General features: G+C 44.6%; 1 protein-coding gene across 1 annotated transcript in view; it reads right to left on the bottom strand.

Annotated features, from left to right (window-relative positions):
• LOC139063606 (oocyte zinc finger protein XlCOF6-like) overlaps nt 1-21568 on the bottom strand; it is a 158028-nt gene that overhangs the window by 118582 nt on the left and 17878 nt on the right. The window lies entirely within an intron of this gene.

Here is a 21568-nt window from a genome sequence, read left to right as displayed (position 1 = left end):
CCACACGATGCTTGAACTTGAAAATGGTTTTTGTTGCGCTCGATAGCCGAGCGGACAAGGAATGGCCAATGTGTCTGGTTTTAGGAATTTTGATCTAAACACGCGCATGCAAGCTGAAGCGATCGTGACAGATTTCAGCGGGTCGATACCTGTTTCATTAAAAAACTCCTCTCTGAAAATACCGCATGCTTTACGCAGAATTTCCACATCGTTTCTACAATAAAACACGGCCTCCTTTCTGAAATCAAACAGCTGCTGTTTAGTCACATCGGTGTACCATTCTAAAAATATTTTTTTATGCTCCGGAGACATTTGTTCAAACCCATAATGGCTGACATCTGGATAAGGTCCTTTATAATTCAGATGTTCAAGCGATGAAAATCTGTGAGGAAAATAACCTTTAGTTTTATCTGTAAAGCCCAAAGCAGCTGGAAGGTTGGCTAATTTCATCATGAGAAAACTTAAGGAGTCTATGAATCTCAGCCCGAAATCAGGATCGTGAAAACTCAGGATTTTACAGCCTTGCATGAGTATATTTTTGGGAACAATTTTTAATTGACACATAGCTCTCAAAATTATATAAGCATCAAATCCACGCGCATTGTGTGCAACAAATGTATAATTGCTGAATTTAGGACGACGCATCTGCATAATAAAATCTTTAATGCAATCTAAACCAAATTTCTCCCAAACGTCGCCTGAATCGGATTTTGCACAGATTAAAAAAGGTGTATGCACACCGTTCTGATCCGTAAACATTTCAGTGTCGTAATAAATAACCTTTTCCGTTAAACCGTCATCTTTTTTTTCAAGCTGAATAAAACAGCGATGATCATCCGTGACCACCGACTGTTTGCAAACGATGCATTTGGTCGCTGAGCAAACGTGCTGTGAACCATTTCCACCCATGGAGATGTAATAAGTTTGTTTACAAATGGTGCATTTTTTAAACATTTCGCAAGGAGAAACTAACCTGTTTGCTTGAGGCCTGAAAACAGGTGTTTTGTGAGTTTGAAAACATATTACATTTTGGCATATTCGATTACAATCAGAACATGTGATGAGAGACGTTTCTGTCCGTTTGCATAAATCGGTATTACACACGCGACAGAACCATTTACAATGATGTCCGTTCATGTTATTATAAGGGGAAAAGCACCATGAACAAAAATATTTGGCTCCTAAGAAACCTTTAATATTTTTTATGCCGTAATAATTTTGATTCAGTAGCAAAATGAACAACGGATTTGACCGATCGCTAAAATCTGTTTCAAATTTAGAAATGACTCTGTCGGATCTGTAAAAAATGATTATTTTTCTTTGAACAATATTTTCAAATCGAATCACGTCGCTAAATGAAACGGTTGATTGCTCCTGAAGCCCTGCCTGTTGATGAATATTTTTAGCCACATTCAATAATTCTGTATCTCTCGCTGAGGGATTTAACAGTCCGGCTATGCTTAGCGCAAAACACAACGGCTGATTGGCCTCTGGAGGGCAAATGAGATGGTTTCGTTTTTTATTGACTAATTCGTGATCCAGAATGGTTTCGATTTTTCGTTTCCCGCCGCCAGAAGGGTTATTTATCACCTGCAGTCTGAAATTAAATTCGTTGTCGGCCTCTAATGCTTCATTTGATTGGACTAATAGATCCAGTAAATACTGAAGCTGATTTAACATATTTGATCCGTCATAATTAAAATTAACGTGGTGCGTCGTGTGCAAAGTATTAATTTCAAACTGCACTCTATCATTGCGACGCGCGATCTGGCTTCCTCTTTCAGCAAACCTGCTTAATATTTCCATCAGATTAATATAAAATTCGGCTGGGTCATTGATTGCTTGAAAAGACACTCTCTCTCTAATTTCACGCTGGTTAAAAGCTGCGTTTACACTCCCTCCGATCTGCCGGTGTTCTATTTGTCTCAAAATTTCATCTACAGCTTGTGGAGATGGCTCATCTGAATTTGCTAGTATTTGATCGATCTCGTTTACGCTCTGCTGGTGTTCTATTTGTGTGAAAATTTCGTTTATTGCTTCTGATGAAGGCGAATCTGAATTTGCTAGAATTTGATCGACCTCGTTTGAAACGGCTTGGGATGCTAAAATATCGTCTAAGATCTCACTATCTGAAGCTAATTCATCTACTTCACTCAGTCCGCTTAAATCAAACCAGTCATTTAATAGGATTTCTTCGGCCTCCTCCTCCTCTGAGGGATTTTGGCTGGCTAAAATTCTATCTAACAATTCATCATCATCATCATCATCTACGTTTAATTCATCATCTACTTCAAACAAATCTGAAAGTTCATCAAACCAATTTTCACTCATGATACAAAAGACATTAAAAACCTACTAAAAATGAAGAAAAAAAATCTGCGTCCTCCTTTACAGAGCCAGAACTTGCTGCATCACATCCACCAGGCCGGAGTTCACTTGCAGGAGCAGGTAGCCAAGCTTCATCCTGTTTAATCTCTGAATTGGCGTAAATCTGCCCCGCTTCTTCTTCTTCAACCGTTTTTCTGATGAAAAAATAAATAAAAATAAATAAAATGAACGAGCTTTTAATAAATTATATATATATAAATTGAACTTACTCTGTACAGGTGCAGGAGGTGGGGCGTTCTCTTCCTCTTCATCTGAAAGGATAAAAAAACATCATCTTTTTTACTTCAAAATTTAATATACTCTGCGGAGCTTTTTGTGAAACAGCTTACCGGCTGGCTGCTCAGGAGCACGTTCAGCGGTTTCAGAGTCGCTGTCCGATTGTTCTGAAAGAATAAAAATAATGAAAAATATGAACGAATCATCTTTGAAGTAAATAACCACCTTTTTATATATATCTTACCCTGTGCAGGAGAAGGGGGAGGAGGAGGAGGAGGAGGTGTGGGCGGAGATATTGAAGCGGCTGTCGGATGTTGTTCTGAAAGGATAAAAAACAACGGTAAATGTGAACGAGTCATCTTTGACTTATTAATCAGTTGTTTTTTTATCGTTACCATCCGTCTGCGCATGAGAAGGGGGTGGAGGTGGTGGGGGCTGAGATATTGGGGGTGCGTAGGCCGTCGGCCGTTGCTCTGGAGAATAAAAACGATAAATATGAACGACACATCTTTGACTTATTAATCACTATTTTGTAATCACTTACCAGCTTCGAGGATCGTCTGTGGTGTGATGGTCCTGTAACGAACAGCTTTCGCGTTCGCGTTCGCGTGTGATCTGACGGTCTGGCTGGGCTGATTCGAATGTAAGACGGTTCGGCTGGTGGATGGAGGCGTGGTTGGGTAAAAGTTATCACTTCCGGGGTAAGGTTGAACCCCCTCCTTTTCTGTAAAATGAGATATTTCTCAGCTGAAGAAAAGAACGTTACGTATATATTTATAAAATCCACTCACTCAGATTGTCGACCGCACGGTTAATTTTAGACAAATCATCCAGGTGAAAAGGTACCGGAGTTTTACAAGTTAATTCCTCAATAGGAATTTCTTCCCACTCGCCGTCCGATATGACAATAGCGTCTGAAAATAAAGATGTTAAATCAGAAAGAGAAAAAAAAGATTTGCATCTTAAGTTAAAAACTTACCCGTCATCTTAGCTTGTTACACCTCAAATCACGACTCCGAAAATGCATTTTACATTTTATACAGCTGTTTAAAAAAATCTTGAATAGAAAACGGTTGCGATTGGTTGAAAAAAAAAATGTTTATAAACAATACAGAGTTATTTGCTTTGTTGTATAGGTAGACAAATGTCTGAATGGATGTTTAGAGTTGGTAACCCTGAGAGGGTCAGACATTTTCTGAAAGGTGTGTGTGTGTGTGCGTGTGTGTGTGTGTGCGTGTGTGTGTGTGTGTGTGTGTGTGTGTGTGTGTGTGTGTGTGTGTGTGTGTTTAACTCGTATCCATTGCTTCTTCAAAACTCCCCGGAGCAGAAATAAAAAAACCTTTACGATCCAAAAAATAATACCGGACCGGTTTTGTACCGGACATTTCTTCCTGAAATCGCTTATGTTTCCTTAATAATGGATAAAATGTAGCAGCTCTTTCACTCGTATGTAAATCCGTTTATGACATGCATGTGCCTTAGTTTAACTATTCTGAGGGGTAAGACATTAAAGTTTTGATAAAGAAGGTACGTCTGCTCCGAGACTACTAATCCACCCCTCCCAAAAAACAAACCTCATAAACAGCTTTTTATTTAATTCAGCTGTTATAGGTCCTACAAAAAGGATCAAATCTTTTTCTCTGAGGCAGGAAGCAATGTGTGTGTGTGTGTGTGTGTGTGTGTGTGTGTGTGTGTGTGTGTGTGTGTGTGTGTGTGTGTGTGTGTGTGTGTGACAGTGAAAACAAAAAGTCACAAAATGTGACACTAAAGGCAGGAGACGATGGTTAAGCTTTCACTGCTGATGATGACGAACCAAAGATGCTGTTCACCTAAATACCTCTTTGAAACAATAGCATGTCATTTGCTTTTGTGTGTTGTCGGTTCAGCCAGTTCTTTGTTTTAAAACTTTCCCGCCACCTGCAAAAAAAAAGGAAGTCAATTGCTTTGTCAGAAGTCGCTGGCCGTGCCAGCTTGGTTAGAATGAACTTTAAGAAAGCTCAACAGATCTTTGTTCACCAACTTCCAGGCACTCTTTCAAACAAATCCACCTGCAGAACAATACAGAGTCATTTGCTTTGTGAGTTGTCGACTAAAAGCGTCACGCTGAGGTAAGGATCAACTTTTATTCTTATAGGCTTGAGTATGCAGGGTGCTTTACAATAGAACCATAAATGGTTTAGGATGGTAAACCATTGCTTTTGTGAAGTGAGAGAAATGTCTGAATGGGTGTTTAGAGTTGGTAACCCAGAGAGTCAGACATTTTCTGAAAGGTGTGTGTGTGTGTGTGTGTGTGTGTGTGTGTGCGTGCGTGCGTGCGTGCGTGTGTGTGTGCTTACAGCCTCTGATGATTCATCCATTAATTTGATGTGCTGCTGGACAGAGAGTTTTACACAATAGTTTTAGTTCTGGTCAAAAAGTGTCAGTGAGCTGCATGTAAATATTTACACATTTAAACACAAAGTTTAAGACTGAACATTCAAAATCCAAATATCTAATATTTGGGAGAAAAGCACTTTGTGAACATCTGCCAGATGGCTGAGTCTCGAGAGCAAGCAAGCAGACCCACCCCATTCTACAGTCAGATTCTTTAACTTTGAGGAGACCTGCAACCATTTCATAAGTACTTGACCAGCGTGTGGGGCTGTCATTCACAGCAGTTAGGCCGCACTCATCCACTGTCAGTGAGCCATGTCATGTTTGATATAAAAAGTCCCACGAGGTTAGACTGATATGGTGTGCCAGTAAGGGCTGGTAAATGCATTATAATGGCTGCAGCGTCAGACTGATGTGGTTCTGCTCACTGGTGAGGCTGGCCTTCTTTTTCTTGCTTCTCTGCATTTGCAGTACAATTTAGATGACAAAACTTTCTGTGTGTTGAATTTAGGTGATGAACATATCTGAGAGGTTTGTGACAGCGGCGTATGGGAGGGGGCTGTGCTTTGAGGAGACCTGCAACCATTTCATAAGTACTTGACCAGCGTGTGGGGCTGTCATTCACAGCAGTTAGGCCGCACTCATCCACTGTCAGTGAGCCATGTCATGTTTGATATAAAAAGTCCCACGAGGTTAGACTGATATGGTGTGCCAGTAAGGGCTGGTGAATGCATTATAATGGCTGCAGCGTCAGACTGATGTGGTTCTGCTCACTGGTGAGGCTGGCCTTCTTTTTCTTGCTTCTCTGCATTTGCAGTACAATTTAGATGACAAAACTTTCTGTGTGTTGAATTTAGGTGATGAACATATCTGAGAGGTTTGTGACAGCGGCGTATGGGAGGGGGCTGTGTGAACCACTGGGGTAACACAATAAGAAACTTCACGCGCCATTACACACATTAGCCTATGACGTGGGGGATCATGGACATCTGGACGCTCAACAATACGCCATTGATGATGCGGCGTGGGGGGTCTAGGCCATCTGGACGATCAACAATACACATGTCCATTTGATTAATGATAGGGAAGGGGGGCAAGGATTGAACAATACACCTGTCCATTTGATTAATGATAGGAAAGGGGGGCAAGGTCAAGGGTCAAAATGAACAATAGGACTGAAAGGTCAAAAAGGTCAAAGAACAATAGACCTGTCAAAATGTTTGACGAAAGGTATCTTATTATGTCTCTCTGTGGAGGATAAAGTAAAAATCCTTTATTAAGGTAGTAATCCAAAAGCAGCGAGCCAAAGTCCAATAAGTCCTGGGGAACAGGAACACCCAAAGCTCTTCTTAGAGCACAAAAACCTGGAGACAAAGATCAACCAAGAGCACGAAGACCTGAAGGCAAAAGCTCAGAACAGAGCATGAGCAACGCTGACAACATACAACAATGAACTGAGACCAGACACAGACAAGACAGAGCTTATATACACAGGGAGAAGTGATTAGGGAAAATGGCGGCAGGTGTGTGGAGTGAGAGCTGGAGGGAAGACAGGTGAACCTAATAATCAAAATGGTCAAACAGAAACAGAGGAGGGCAAACTAAACCTAATGGCTGCGGGAAGAATTAACACACACACACACAACACACACACACACACACACACACACACACACACACACACACACACACACATTGAACTGGGGAATGGACACACACACACACACACAATGAACTGGGGAATGGACACACACCCACACACAGCTGGGGACAAAGAGGCTGGAGCTGCAACTTGGGGCACAGAGGATAACTAAATGAACACTGGACCTGAGGGGATGATAAAAAGGTCTACAAACAGAAGACACCATATAGAGACGCAGACATGACACATGAGGGCGCTAGAGGACACAAAAGGAGCACCTAGAGAACAAATGGAGGACAAAAGGAGACACATGAGATGAGACGCCGACACAGACCATGACAGCATATACAATACATTACGGTAGCCACCGGGATTCCCTGTCTTGAGCGCAACGAATCACAACACAGATTCAGAGACGTGCTGAGTTTGTCATCCAAAATGCTCCGTTTTATAACTTTTGAATGGCTGATCAGATTCAAATAATTCCAATGGTTCCTAAAAGTACATAAAAGCAGCTTTCCAACGATCTATAGCATGAAGCAATCGGAGTTATGAAAAATATCGCTGCCTACGAGGGGAAATCCTGCTGTACAGCCTGATTGAAACGGAGCGCAGCGCCATGGTGAAAGCGGACAACGGAATGGGGAAGCTAAAAAGCCAGCATGAAATTGTGGAAATGCCTCAAAGAAAATCAACACGATCCATTAGGTGTCCCAGAAGGCTTATATCTGAAGACAGTGACCACGAAAGAAGGACAGATCTCCAGTGAACCAGGGTATGAAGGTTTGTTCAGTCTTTATTTTTTATTTTTTTAGTTGAACAACCCTCAACTATTTGCTAATTGTAAGATTCAGCTTCATTCCAGCATTATTTATCTTTTTACAATAAATAATTACATTTGCCAAAACAAAAGTTTTTGGTATAACAGTGCACGGTGTGCCAGAGAAGCTGTCAGAACCCAAGCCCCCAGACCGGCCTCTCCCAGCTAACCGGCCTCCATCTTGGACTACATTTCCCAGCATGCTCCTCGCGGGAACTCCCGGCATTCTCCCAGTCACACCCAAGCCTATATATGGAAGACGCCGCACCGGCTCTTCACTCAGTCATCGTTTCATTGAAACCCCTGATCAGAGTTCTCTACCGAATAATCCAGATATCAAACATCTTTACCAAGCTCAACTCCCATACCCAGTCGACCATCGTGACAGGATGACTGAGTCCGTAGATCCAGCGGAGTTCGAGCGCATGAAAAGAAAGACGGAGCAAATGGAAAATGAACTCATTCAGCTCCACGCCCTGATCGATCGGCTCCACACCAACCAAAACTCCCAGACCGATCTCATCCTACAATTATCCACAGCCCTCCATGCTCTCCAGCAGCAAGCCCTCGCTCCACCAACAGAGGGGCCGCACTTTGGTCTCCCAGAGAGGTGGAACGGAGAGACGGGGAGCCCAGACGGTCTGCTCGCCACCCTCGACATGCAGTTTGAGTGCCAGCCAGGGCGCTTCCCCACTGCGCGCTCTCGGGTGGCGCATCTCACCTCCCTGCTCTCCGGACGCGCGGCTGAGTGGGCCGCTGCGCTTTATAATTCCAAATCACCAGCTTGCAATGACTATGCTGCTTTTGTGTTCGCCCTCAGAAAGACTTTTGTTCCACCCAGCAGCGAAGTGGGAGCAGAAACACAACTCCTAAAGCTCCGCCAGCGGGAGCGCACGGTGTGCGCTTATGCGTCGGAGTTCCGCACCATCTCCGCCAAGCTGCGGTGGGATGACTCTGCCCTCCGAGCCGTCTTCTTGGAGGGACTGGCGACCTACATCCGTGATGAGATGGCGGGAAAGGAACTGCCCCAGACCCTGGATGAAGTGGTCGATTTGGCGCTGCGCATGGATCAGCGGGTTCTGGTTCGGCCCAAGCCCTTCACTCGCCTATCCAGGGCGCCTGGACCTCTTCCTCGTTCCCCCACGCCTGCTCCCGGACCCGCTTCTACTGATGAGCCCATGCAATTAGGCCACCTTCCTCCAGAGGAGAGACAGCGACGGTGGCGCGAGGGTCTCTGTGCCTATTGTGGCTCCTCCCACCACAGACGCCTGAACTGTCCATTACGTTTGGGAAACGAAGGAACCCACTGAGTATCGGGGTCGCTCAGCCTGGGTCACCTTCAGCCCCCGCCTCTTCAAATCGACTCCTTCTTCATGTTACCCTCCTTCATGGTGAGACCTCACTTCAGATGCACGTGCTGTTGGACTCGGGGGCCGCTGACAATTTTATGGACATGGATCTGGCTAAGCGCCTACGGATCCCCATGACCCCCTTGGAGAGAGTTGTGCCTGTGACCTCGGTGGACGGTAGGCCCCTCCAACCCTATCCGATCCAAAACCGAACCCAGCCACTCCACATGATTGTCCAAGGCCACCGAGAGACCCTCCAGTTCCTGATCATATGTGCTCCCTCCTCTCCTCTAATCCTGGAATTTCCCTGGCTCCGTCTCCACAACCCCCGGATTTCCTGGTCCCAGGGCCGCATTTTGGAATGGGGGACCCAGTGCCAGGCCCACCTCTCTCCTCCTACATCCATGCCAGACCGCCCGGACGGTGACACTGGCCAAACACCGCCCAATCTGCCACTGCCCTACCGGGACCTGGCTGCGGTGTTCGACAAGCGGCGCGCCACCACACTGCCGCCTCACCGCCCGTACGACATGGAAATCAAGCTGCAACCAGGAACCAGTCCACCCCGGGGGCGCCTTTTTTCTCTCTCTCCCGCCGAGTCCAGAGCCATGGAGGAATATATTGACCAGGCCCTCCTGCAGGGTTTCATTCGACCTTCCTCCTCCCCGGGTGCCGCAGGCTTCTTCTTTGTCAGGAAAAAGGAGGGTGATCTCCGCCCCGTATCGATTACCGAGGTCTGAACAAAATCACAGTCAAAGACCGTCATCCTCTGCCGCTCCTCACATCTGCCCTGGACGCCATCTCCCAGGCGCGGATCTTCACCAAGCTGGACCTCCGGAGCGCCTACAATCTGGTCCGTATTAAAGCTGGAGATGAGTGGAAGACCGCTTTCATCACACCCACCGGTCACTGGGAGTACCAGGTCATGTCCTTCGGGCTGTGCAATAGCCCCGCCGTTTTTCAACGCCTTATAACGATGTCCTCTGCGACATGTTGGGACGGTGGGTGTTTGCCTACCTGGATGACATCTTGATCTACTCCAAGTCCGAGGCCGAACACCTCCACCATGTTCGCGCTGTTCTAACCCGGCTCCTGGACAATAACCTGTTCTGTAAGCCCGAGAAGTGCTCCTTCCACCAGCGGTCCATATCATTCCTGGGCTACATGATTTCGGACAAAGGACTAACCATGGACCCTCAGAAAGTCCAGGCGGTGAGAGACCGGCCCCTCCCGACAAGCCTGAAACAACTGCAGAGTTTTCTGGGTTTCTGCAACTTTTACCGCCGTTTTATTAAGGACTTTAGCACCATTGTGGCACCTCTCACTTCTCTCACCCGACCAAGCCCTCCCAGCCAACGGTTCCGGCTGACTCCAGACGCCGTTCGGGCCTTCCAACACCTAGTCGCCCGTTTCACGTCGGCTCCTATCCTCCGCCATCCAGATCATGCAGTCCCCTTTGTGGTCGAGGTCGACGCCTCGGATGTTGGCGCCGGTGCCATCTTGTCCCAAGCTGGGCCTGACGACAGGCTTCATCCCCGCGCCTACTTCTCCAGGAAGTTTTCCACCACCCAGCAGAAGTACGGGGTAGGGGATCGCGAGCTGCTGGCCATAAAGTGGGCATTGGAGGAATGGAGGCAGTGGCTTCTGGGCACCACTCAGCCGTTCACCATCTGGACGGACCACCAGAACCTGACTCACATCAGATCAGCCAAGCAGCTCAATCCTCGCCAGGCCCGCTGGGCCCTCTTCTTTGAGCCCTATGAATTCTATCTCGCCTACCGCCCAGGGACAAAGAACCAGAAGGCGGACGCCCTTTCCCGCCAGTTCACACATCCAACGCCCACGTCCGAGCCGGCACCTATCCTCCCCGAGCACCGTTTCTTGGCCCACCTGAGGTGGCCACTGGAGGAGGCTATCCAAAACGCCCTCCGAGACGATCCCGCGCCTCCAGAGACCCCCGCGGGTCGGCTCTACGTCCCCACGGCCTGTCGCAGCGAGGCATTGTCCTGGGCCCACTCATCACGCCTGTCTGGCCACGCGGGCTTCTCACGGACTCTTAGGTTCCTCAAACGAGCTCTCTGGTGGCCACGTATGGAGAGAGATGTAAAGGACTATACGAGTGCCTGTGACGTCTGCGCCCGCTCCAAGACATCCAACCAGGCCTCGGTTGGTACCCTCAGACCTCTTCCGGTACCCAGCCGCCCCTGGTCCCATGTGGGGTTGGACTTCGTCACAGGGCTCCCACCAGTCAACGACCTTAATACCATCATGACGGTCACTGACCGGTTTTCTAAGGCTGTTCACTTCATCGCCCTTCCGGGCCTCCCCTCGGCCCGACGCAGAGCTGAGTTGTTCCTGGAGAATGTGGTGCGTCTCCATGGAATTCCTGTTGACGTGGTCTCCGACCGTGGTCCCCAGTTCACGGCCCGGTTCTGGAGGGCTTTTTGTCATCTGTTGGGAGCATCAGTCAGCCTATCTTCGGGCTATCACCCGCAGACCAACGGCCAAACGGAGCAGGCAAACCAACAACTGGGTCGGTACCTCTGCTGCTTTGTCTCGGCCCAACCCTCGCAGTGGCCTAAGTACCTCTTCTGGGCTGAGTTATCCCACAATCTCCACACCTCCTCGGCCACTCAGATGTCCCCGTTCGAAGTCTGCTATGGCTACCAGCCCCCGGTCTTTGCCCACCAGGAACCCGAAGTTGCGGTGCCGGCCGCTCAATCCCTGGTGAGGCGCTGCAGGAACGCCTGGATAAAGGCGCGGGCCTCCATAACCCGAGCTAACGCCCGTTACTCTCACCAACACCTCCGCAGACACCGTCCTGGTCCTTCATATGCTCCAGGGGATAAGGTCTGGGTGTCCACGGCAGACCTCTGTGTCCGTACCGGGTCCAGGAAGCTCGCTCCCCGGTTCCTTGGGCCTTACCCCGTGCAAAGGGTCATCAACCCGGTCACGTACCGGCTGCGGCTGCCTGCGAGTCTCCGCATCCATCCCACCTTCCATATCTCCCGGCTCAAGCCCTACGTGGAATCCTCCCTCCTTCCGCCTCCGGCTCCGGCGCCTCCGCCTGCCCGCTTCCTCGACGGTGAGCCGATCTACACCGTCCGGCGCATCCTGGACACTCGCCGCAGGGGACGGGGCTGGCAGTATCTGGTCGATTGGGCGGACTACGGCCCTGAGGAACGCTCCTGGGAGCCGGCCCGCTCCATCTTGGACCCTGCCCTTGTCTCTGACTTCTGGGACCGCCGAGGTCGCCCTGGGACTTCTGGAGCCGTCCCTGGACCGGGGAGTCCTGTCAGAACCCAAGCCCCCAGACTGGCCTCTCCCAGCTAACCGGCCTCCATCTTGGACCACATTTCCCAGCATGCTCCTCGCGGGAACTCCCGGCATTCTCCCAGTCACACCCAAGCCTATATATGGAAGACGCCGCACCAGCTCTTCACTCAGTCATCGTTTCATTGAAACCCCTGATCAGAGTTCTCTACCAAATAATCCAGATATCAAACATCTTTACCAAGCTCAACTCCCGTACCCAGTCGACCATCGTGACAGAAGCACCCCATGGCCGTGAGAGCTGCGCTCTGCCTGCAGCTGGAGAGAAACTGCTTCAAGGCCTACCACATCAAATAAAAACATCTGAAAGTTTACAAAAATAAATTGTCTTAAAAACTGCTAAAAAGATACCAAGGTTCAAACAATTTTACAGCCATAAGATTCAAATAATACCAGGCGGCCCTGTTATAATTATGGTCATAAGAGGGTTATTAAGACGGCGATGCACAAACTGGAAGTGATTGGTAGTCATTCCACTCCAATCCAGTTGGTGGCGGTAATGCACCAAATGGTTGTTTGCCAAGTGCCATAAGACCGCAAATAAGAAGAAGAAGAGAGGCGGGAGCATTCGTAACAAACTCGAAGCGATAGTCAAAACATGAAGCATGAAATGGAGTTATCCTTGTGGCTCCAATAAGAGAAAGAAGCAGCTTGCTTCATAAAAGCTTTAATTTTCACTTCTGAAAGTGACGTCGTTTTTCTATGTAAACATCAAAAAGAAGCAGGAAGGAAAGACAATGGAAAATGTTTCAAGGGAGGAAAACATAGACCAGAATGGAAAATAGAAAAAAATAATAACTAAGGCTAAAGCTCAGGAGCACTGACAGGAAAAAGAAAGCAAAGCAAATATTGAAAGCGCTCAAAGGGAGGGAAGTACAGGAAAAAAGAGGAGGACTAATAAAAAGGGAAAATAACTCATGTCAGAAGAGGGGAGAGTTTCGCAAATCCAGTTAAAGGTAAGATTGTGGAAAATTTAGTGTAAGGAGCCCCATGTCTGTGTTTGCCTTGGGCCCCCAAATTGCTAAATCCGCCCCTGCTGTGTATCATTTATGAAATTGCAGTAGCTGTCTGTACCAAATCAGTTTTGTTACTTTTGTCACTTGTTACAATAATTTCCTCAAGAAAATGTTTAATTTAAACACAGAGTTCTCCGTGTGCACTAATGATCTGCTCATAGCATCAAATTTCTCCTGAGTCGAACACCTTCAGTTTCAGCTGAAGGCAGCTTCATGTAGACCACAAGACATTCCTTTCATCACTGGGCTCACACACTCTCCCAACAAATCAGCCTTGCCAAGGGATTATGACATACACTGATCTGTTTACAGCGTTAACACGACGACAATGCAGGACAAAACTGCTCATTGTCTGTGTTCGAGACTCTTTTGTCTGCATCATTATGTCACGTTGAAAACCCTAAAAAGAAATTTAGACAAGGAGAGTCAAAAACAATCCGAAATTAAGCATGCACATTAAAATACGCGCCCATTCAGACTCCTCTTGTCCTTCAGATTGATCAGCTGCAGGCTCAGTCGGCTCTTATTGGCTCTGGATTGAAGGATCAATGGATGTGAATGGGAAATCCAATGAAAATATTAAGCTGGTACTGGAAATGATAAAACTGACAGGATGCAATTGATGCAGGTCTGAGTGTGGTTTATGTTATGGAATGAGAAAAGCAGCTGATCTCTGATGTGACTTGTCTTCAGGCTGTTGTTTACTTGGTTCTGCTTGTCCTTGACAGGGTTTCTACTCTAAAACCTGCCGCTGTTTGCTTCGATCACTGCAGATAGGAACTTACTGCTGTTGTTAGAGGCTGCAGTGAGCGGCAGTAACAACTGAACCAAAAAGGAAAACACCCTCGGTTCAGAGATTCTATTCGTACACAGCAGGGTTGATAAGCTAATGGCTAGGTCGAGGTCAATCAAGACCACGTTGCAATGCTGCCATCTTTAAACAGATCTGTTCAGCAACAAATCACAGCTCTTCGTGTGATTTTACATGATAAACCCTTCTACCTTTTTCAGCTTCACTGCTCAAGATCATTTAGGAAGATGTTTTTCAAAATTCCCAGCTAGGCTTGGCAACTGCATTAAAAGTGCTACATTTTTAATTTAAGCTTGTTCAAACCATTGATCGTAGGGATGTTCCAGTAGGATCACGAATACTGGCTGTGGAGTCCCGATGACAGCGTTTTAAATTATTTTTACCTTCAACTTTAGCTTAGTTTATACTTCTGTGTCTGCGTTGGTGCAGAGACATGCAACACTGTTATCTGTGGTTCAGGGGCTTTCCAACAGGCACGCAAGTACAGACAGAGCCCAATGTTCTAACTATCTGCTGAAAGCTACAGAGATATGCAAGCCTGTGATTGGTCAGGACTCTGCTTCCTTTACCTTCACCAAAAGCACCACCATTCCCCATTAAAGACTGTTACGCAGTAAAAGTGCGGCAATATAAACGTTAATACAACCGTGACTGAAGGAGTACAACAGACTTTTATTTGTGTAAGGAAATTACAGGAAACTTGGCTTTGGAGGTGGTGACTGCATGAAGAGGTGGAGGAGAATGAGAGACACATTTGTCAGTGTTCAAAAAAACTTCTGAAATACATAAATACAATATAAACACACATTATAAATACTCTAGAGACATGACTTCACTGGTGGCAGGATACTCCACAAAATTGCTGCGCCCTCTGTTGTCCTGGTGGAGAATTGCTACACAATACTGACACCAGTGGATGAACGAAGGAAAATGTCTACGTCAGTGTGTGTGTGTGTGTGTGTGTGCAAACTTGCTGATGAAGTATAAACTAGGTTTTAGTTTATTTTTTACTAATTTAGGACCAAATTTTTCACTGCAATAAGAACTAGAAAATTTGCATTTATTGCACAAATGCTGTTTGAAGGCTGGATAGCTGAAACTGTACGCTGAAGCTGCTGAACAGCTGAACTGAAGCTGAAACAAAGCAAAACTGTCAAAATAAGCTGAATGTCTTGAAAGATGTAGAACACATGTGTCAGACACAAGGCTTGCGGAGCATTTTTATGTGGCCTGCGAGATAAATATCAAAAATATATTAAAACTGGCCCGCTGGCCGATTTTACCGCAAAGACTTCAACTCCCATGATGCTTTGCGGCGTTAGCGCAGAGCCAAAGTGCCCCCTCCTTTGTGTTTTTTCTAGCGCCTGCTGCCGGTGTCTGCAGCTCTGCTGTCTCGACAAACTAAACACTCCTCTCACTCAGCACCGAGTGCACTCAGCTATTTTCTGACGTTGAAGCCCAGAAACGGAGATTCTAGCTGCTCAATAATGTGTTTACGACTGAAAGAGAAAGTTTTCCAACTAACTTCCAGACAGAGCTGATATAACTCCAGCGAGCAGCGACACGCTCAAACCAGCACGACTCTGTGGTTGCTGTCGTTGTGTTTCCTCCCCGACAAACAACAACGTGGTCAAGCTGCTCAGACATGTTCATCAGCACAAACCTATGTGAGCACCTGTTGTCATCTAATGTTGTCATTATTATGATGAAGATGAACAAAACAACAGGAGTCTCCTCCTCAGCTCAGATCAACCCCATGATGCAGGTATCTGGCTGGAACAGGTGAGCATCACAGTAAATCAGTGGAGCAAACTGAGCTTTAAATATGTTGGTTTTATGCTCTTTTTCTGGTCCAAAGCATGAAAGTTAACAGGTGAGATGTTGCATTTTCATTTAAGATAAAATAATAATTTTATTTTGTTGTTGGTCCGTGAGAAAAGATTGAACAGGAAGTGGAAAGGCTGCAGATAGATGAATAGAATAGTAAATCCCTTTATTGTTCCTCAGTGGGGAAAGCTAGACGTCACAGCAGCGATGACATTTATTACAGGAGATAAAAGGACAATAAAAAATAAGAAAAATGAATGAACAAGAAAACATAAATCCTGAATAGATTTTAAAAATGCTGGTTATACCACAAATAATGAATACCACTGATGCCTTTTATTTAAAACTGACTTGCTCGTGTGTAATTTGGTTATTCCACATTCAGTGTTAATGCAGAAATATGTTTGTTTCCAAATTTAAAGTTTCAAAATTGCATATATGTTGATAAAGAAAATGTGCAAATTTGCCGTCACTTTTTCAAAAAATATTAAGTTTGGCCCTCGACTCCGTCCCAGAGTTTCATTTCGGCCCAGTGTGAGTTTGAGTTTGACACCCCTGCTTTTAAGTGATGAGAAAAACATCTTAAATTCATATAAGAAGCCTGAGAAAGATGGCTTAGCACTCCTCCATTTAGCACAATGAATATGAGATTTACCCAACAAAAGAATGTAATTTGATTGAAATGAGGGCATATTGTTAATTTTTAAGGAAATCCAGTTTTTTAAGTCACACCAGAAGCATGGAGTAATAGCACATATAAAAAACACATGTTCAAGTGTTTCATCTTCGCTAGTACAGAAAGAGCATTGTTCTACTTTGAAGCCAAATCTCTTTTTTAGAAATTCTGCCACCGGATAAACTTTGTTAATGATTTTAAAATGCGTTTCCTTCACCTTGGGTAGAATAGGCCATTTTGTATACTTTGAGAAAGCATTAACTGTATTGGAAGCAATCAAACTTAAATCACTTTTAGTATCTTTTATTCCAAAGTTGTGAAATACCATAATCAAGGGTGGGCAATCCTGGTCCTCGAGGGCCGCTATCCAGCAGGTTTTAGTTGTTTACCTGCCTCAACACACCTGATTCCTGGATGAATCACCTATTCAGCAGCTCATCAGGCTCTGCGGCAGCCTGTTAATCACTAGTCGAATCAAACCAGGTGTGTTTAAGCAGAGAAACAAGTAAAACCTGCTGGACAGCGGCCCTCGAGGACTGGGATTGCCCACCCCCGCCTTAGTTTAAACTTTAAAGGAATTACTAATGAAACTGTTATTACATTTTTTGTCCAGCAGATGGCGGTGTCCTAGCATTAGATTTGGCAATACTGGGGAGAGGTTGTTGTGTATCATAATTTTTTTTTATCAAATTAAGTAGAGGTGGTGGGATTAACTTACATAATTTACTATATTCTTTTTGCGAGCAATTTAAATAAAATTATTTTAAAAATTCTGTGTAGCTTAAGAGAATACCATTCACATCCATAAGATCTGATACAAATAGAATCTTGGTCGGAGGGACCGGTGGCGCCAGTGCTCGGCAGCCTCGCCTCTGTCAGTGCGCCCCAGGGCAGCTGTGGCTACATTGTAGCTCATCCCCAACAGTGTGTGAATGTGTGTGTGAATGGGTGAATGACTGGTTGTGTTGTAAAGCGCCTTGGGGGGGGGGTTTCAGGACTCTAGAAGGCGCTATATCAAATACAGGCCATTTACCATTTTTATTAACCCATTCACTTTTAAGCATAGATTTACGATTAAGCATCATGACCCTATTGTTCCATATTGTGGAGTTATGGGGAGAGAAATTGTGAGTAAACATCATTTTCCAAAAGTGTAAGGTCTGTCTGTGAAAGCTGGATAGCTTAACTGGACTCTTATTAACCTCAAAATAACATTTTAAGAAGAAGTCCAAACCACCCACTTTGTTGAATATAGATTTAGGAATGTGGAACCACATAGAGTCTAAATGAGATAAACATGACTTTAACCATTTAATTCTAAGGGTAGCAATCATAGATACAAATTCTGGAGCGTTGATACCACCTTTACTATATTCCTTCACTAGTTGAGATCTTTTAATGTAGTGTGTTTTGTTTCTCCACAAAAATTGGTAAATTATTTGGTTAGCTTTAGTAATATTTTTTGGGGGAATATATAAAGAGCAGCAGGGAAAAATCAGTTTCAAGTTGCTCTCAGTTTTAGCAAGAAGGCTCCTTCCAAAAATGGTGAGATCTCTAGTCAGCCAGTGATTGAGTGTTTTCTTCAAATCTAAAATACAGTCAGAGATATTAGAATCTTCTCTTTTACTTAAGTTTGTGGAAAGTAACACGCCTAGGTATTTGACCAGTGACCAGCATGTAGCTTTTAGCAGTTGTGATGAAAAAATGATTACAGCTAATAAATATGGAGCATTTGTAAAAAAAAGAGGCAGAAACAATGTGTGTTTATTTAGCTTTAGTCTCTAGATGAGATGCCTTTTTTTACTCGTTGGCTTTTCACCTGCTTGTAAAAACTCAACTTTTCTTTCAGTTAAATTGATCAAAACCAATGAGAAGAACCTAACAGCCACCAGGCGTCTGCTCTGACAAAACCAGAAACACAATCAGGTTTCTTAGTGTTTTCTTTTCTGATCCTGTCATGTTGTCTTTGTCCTCTTTGAACATCTTAGGTGTGTTCTTGCTGTGCGTTACTTCTAATTCCATGTATCTTGTTTTTAAAAATGAACGACAGCATGTCTTTGTCCTGTCCTGTCCATGACCTCCTGTTTCCTTCCATGTCCCCTTTTGTATCCATGACCTTTGACCCCTGTGTTTCTCTGGTGGTGGTTCCCCTCATATTGGTTATCTTTCATCATCTACACTGTAAAAAAAACGTAGATTTTACGGTAAAACGGCGACAGCCGGGGTTGCCGAAATAGTTCCGTAAAATTACAGGTATTTTTTTTCTTTTACAGTAAGAAGGTGTGTTGATTGTTATTTTACGTTTAAAAATGGTGCTGAAGTCAGTATTTTACTGTAGAAGAAAATGTTTTTAGCTCTCTGCGTGCTCAGTCCCCCTAAACCTCTGATGCTAGAAGCGCCCCTGGCACACACTCTTTACACGCTTACTTTGATTTACGTGACAGAGTTCATTTCTACTCTCAAAGCGTTTAAAAGGACAAACAGGAGGCAGAAATGGGGAGGGGCAAGAGATGGAAACAGAGGAAAATGTAGAATGGCTCCAAAACTCCCAACTCCTAACAAAATAAAAGCCTTTAATAAGTGATCATGATTTAATAATATAGATGACAAGTAGGCCAACCTCTGTCCACCTTGCATGTGAGCACAGCAGCGACTGAGTTACAGCCTGTCACACAGGGCCGTGCAGAGACCTTTGACGGGGCGGGTGCTCAAAGTAAAAAAAGGGGCACTTATAGAGCAATCCAACAAGTTAGAAATTTCAGATAATGGGACCCTTGGGTTCAAACAACATAATAAAAATATATAAATTAGTGTCATTAGTGTTAATGTTAGTTCATAAATAATAGTTTTAGTTTATAAAGCTGACTTATATCTAGAGATGTTACAACCACATTTTTGCCCCTGATCCGAGTCCAAGTTGTTTGATTTTTGATTATCTTCCAATACTGAGTCCTGTTCTGATACCAGGTGGTGATGCAACGCATTATAAAAGAAGAAATAGGTCGTCCTTCTGTCTGTATTTGTCATTTTGTTATTTTAGCCTGAAAAGGTCACTCATTCAGGAAGTACATTTAAACAGAAATCAAGATACTTTATTGCTATTGCACAGGTGTACAACCAAAGATATTTTGTGCCTACTAAAGACAGCTCTAGTAAGAGGTAGTAAAATAAATGTAAAATAAATGCAACCACAGAGAGTTATCCAGTGTGATCTACAGCTATGTTAGCTGAGATCTTTTTCCTGTCAGGAGAAAATTCTTGATCCCATTCCATGATCTCACTGAACTTAACACTAAACATGAGAGCTCTGCTACCAACCTAACAACAACATCCTTTACACAAAGGCACCGTCATCCCATACGTGGCAGGAGTCTCAGAGAAACTTAGAAGAATCTTCTCCAAACACAACATCCCGGTAAACTTTAAACCCAACAACACCCTCAGACAGAACCTGGTCCATCCAGAAGACAAAACACCCAAACAGAAGCTCAGTGGGGTCGTTTATGCAGTCCAGTGTAGGAGCACTGTCCAGATGTTTACATTAGAGAAACTAAACAACAAGTACACAAGAACATAAAACAACACAGGAGAGCCACCTCTTCAGGTAAGAACTCTGCAGGCAACCTTCACCTGAAGGACAAGGGACACACCTTTGAAGATGACAAAGTCCGCATTCTGGACAGAGAAGATAGATGATTTGAGAGAGGAGTAAAAGAAGCTATCTATGTAAAAACGTGAAAACCCCACTTTAAATAGGGGCGGGGCTTAGATTTCACCTTTCCAGTACCAATAATGCAGCTTTGGTCAAGGTCAAGGTCAATTTTACTTACAGAGCGCATTTACAGCAGCAAAGCTACACCAAATCACTGTACAAGGTAAAACAAATCAACAATAAAAACCTAAAATAAGATAAGCACACAACAGTCACAATCTATGATAAAAACTGTTAAAAACTATTAAGATGCTCAAGTCAACCTGCATTAAAAGCCAAATCAAAAAAATGCATCTTAAGAAGGGATTTAAAATGCTCTAGATTCTGTGTGGTCCTGATGTTGAGAGGTAGCTTGTTCCACAGTTTGGGACCAACCACAGAGAACGCTCTGTCGCCGCGAGTCTTGTGGCGGGTTTTTGGAACTGTTAAAAGAGCTTGAGAACTGGACCTCATGGTTCTGGCAGGGACGTAAGCGGACAGCAGCTCAGAGATGTAAACTGGGGCCAGGCCATGAAGGGATTTAAAAACAAAAAGTAAAATTTTGAAACAGATCCTGTAAGAGACAGGAAGCCCAATGGAGAGAGGCCAGAACCGGGGTTATGTGATCCCACTTGCTGGTTCCAGTCAGCAAGCGAGCCGCTGCATTTTGGACCAGCTGAAGTCGGTGTGGGGAGGACTGGTCCAGGCCAGAATACAGGGAGTTGCAGTAGTCCAATCGGCAGGACACGAACAGGTGGATGACATGTTCAAGGACATTAGCAGGAAGGTATGGCTTCACCTTTGCTATCTGCCTTAAATGATAAAAACCTGATTGGACCACTGCACTCACCTGTCTGTAAAGATTAAAAGAACCGTCTAAAAACACACCAAGGTTTTTAACACAGGGTTTTAGAAAACCAGAACAAGGACCAAGAGGACCAACAGCGTTGTTTAAAAGATTAAAACTTTTTTTTGAATCTCATTCAGTTTCAGTCTAGGTCACATCTTCCTGCATCTAATCAACATGATGACTCACCATCAATAGAGGCTAACGACTCATCAGGAGATGGAGAGGCGGGGTACTCAGAGTAGTTTCTGCTCTTTAAATAACAACAGAAAGCTACAGCTTATGAGCTTGACTCTCCCATATTCCAGTTAGAACTGACAAAGCTCCTCAGAGGAGAAGTGAAATGTTTTAAAGAAATCAGAGAAGTTCAGTTGCCTTCATCTGAACTCTTTGGAGTAATAGTCAATAATAAAAAATACATAATAAAGTAATAAAACATATATAATTATGCTCACATTCACTTTTACCATCTCTTTGTGGGAGGCAGAAAATTTATCATGTTTAACACTCTTATGACCATAAATATAACAAGTATTTTCTTTTGTTTTATGGCTTTAAAATTGTAATAAAGTGTAAAAT

Source organism: Nothobranchius furzeri, chromosome 17 (assembly GCF_043380555.1).
Source record: "Nothobranchius furzeri strain GRZ-AD chromosome 17, NfurGRZ-RIMD1, whole genome shotgun sequence".
In the NCBI taxonomy this organism is placed as follows: Eukaryota; Metazoa; Chordata; class Actinopteri; order Cyprinodontiformes; family Nothobranchiidae; genus Nothobranchius; species Nothobranchius furzeri.
Note: the sequence above shows the minus strand (reverse complement) of the source record. Positions and strands in the feature narration are given on the sequence as shown.